The following is a 1,436-nucleotide window of genomic DNA, read 5'->3' as shown; positions in this document are numbered from 1 at the left end:
TTTAATTCACGTGCAGAGGAGATTCTGTGCTGGAGAAAAGCAGCTCTGCTGGAATGGGAAAACAGGCTCGTAGACCCGCAAACACAGATTGGCTTGGGTTGGAAAAGAGCTTAAAGATTATATAGTCTCCACCCCAAGAAGAAAGAGATGGGAATAAAAACTTATTTCTTACTGTATCCCCAATCCAGCATGCAGTGCTTTGCACTGGGGGCTCTCCATTGGGCTCCTTGTAATGCTGCATTCCCTTCCAGTATTTGCTTGAGGCTTTCCTCCACAAACAAACCCTCCAGCAGGTTTAGATTCACCCTGTTGTGTTCACACACAATCAGCACTAGGAGCAACGTCCTTCCTGTCTCCAGCTAAAATCACTGGAAATGGGATCTCAGCAATGGGAAAAGCACAGTCCCACCTATTTTCACACTTCCTCCAGTAAGGCAAGCTTGTCCTCTCTGCAAAAACACATGCCTCAGTGTTCTGCCAAAGCAGGGTTTATAGGAGCAGTCTGGTGCTGTTTGCTTTCAGGTCAATGACAACAGCAATTGGCAAATGACACCTTAAAACTACAGCTCCTCCCAAACCACGTTTCTGTAGAACCCGTTTCGAGGCAAGCACTCACAGCTGTGGAATGGGAGAGAAAGGGCAGAGATGAGCAAAGCCTCAGCTTACACAGTTTTGAGGATGATTTCATAGAAATGTTTGAGTGGGAAACGACCCTTAAAGGCCATCCAGTCCAATTGCCCTGCAATGAAGATGGATACCTGCAGCTCCATCAGGTGCTGAGAGCCCCATCCACCCTGACCTTGGTGGATGGATGGAGCATCCACCTGCTCTCTGGGCAACCTGTTCCAGTGCTTTACTACCATTCCTGTAAAATACTTTTTTTCCCTTATCTCTTATCTAAATCTCTCCCTCTGGGCATATTCAGCCTGTTTCTTTGAGTTTTCTTGGGGAGATTTAGGAAGACCTTGCATTTGGATTTATTGAACCTCACGAGGTTCTCCTGGGTGCACTGCTTGAGCTGTCTGGGTCTCTCAGGATGCCATCCCATCCCTCAGGCACGTTGACTGCACAACCACAACACAGCTTGGTATCATCTGCAATCTTGCTGAGGGTGCACCTGATGGCACCACTGATGTCATTGATGAAGATATTAAGGAGCACCAGTCCCAGCACTGACCCCTGAAGGACAACACACATCACTGATCTCCATCTGGACACTGCACTGTTCACCACCACTCTCTGAGCACAACCCCATAACCACCAAAGGGTCCACCCATCAAATATCTTTCCCACATGGAGTTAAAGGCTCATAGAATCGTTAGGGTTGGAAGGACCACTAAGATCACCCAATCCAACCATCAACTCATGCCTCCAGTGCCACATCTCCACATTCTTTCAACACCTCCAGGGATGGTGACACCCCCCCACCCCCCCAC

The 1,436-nt window shown here is 48.3% G+C and overlaps 1 protein-coding gene across 1 annotated transcript in view; it reads right to left on the bottom strand.

The window, feature by feature from the left end:
- ASB13 (ankyrin repeat and SOCS box containing 13) overlaps positions 1–1,436 on the bottom strand; it is a 13,948-nt gene that overhangs the window by 7,595 nt on the left and 4,917 nt on the right.

The sequence above is a fragment of the Meleagris gallopavo genome, chromosome 1 (genome assembly GCF_000146605.3).
Source record: "Meleagris gallopavo isolate NT-WF06-2002-E0010 breed Aviagen turkey brand Nicholas breeding stock chromosome 1, Turkey_5.1, whole genome shotgun sequence".
NCBI classification, from domain to species: domain Eukaryota; kingdom Metazoa; phylum Chordata; class Aves; order Galliformes; family Phasianidae; genus Meleagris; species Meleagris gallopavo.
The sequence above is the reverse complement of the archived record's forward strand: the minus strand, read 5'-3'. Positions and strand labels throughout refer to the sequence as shown.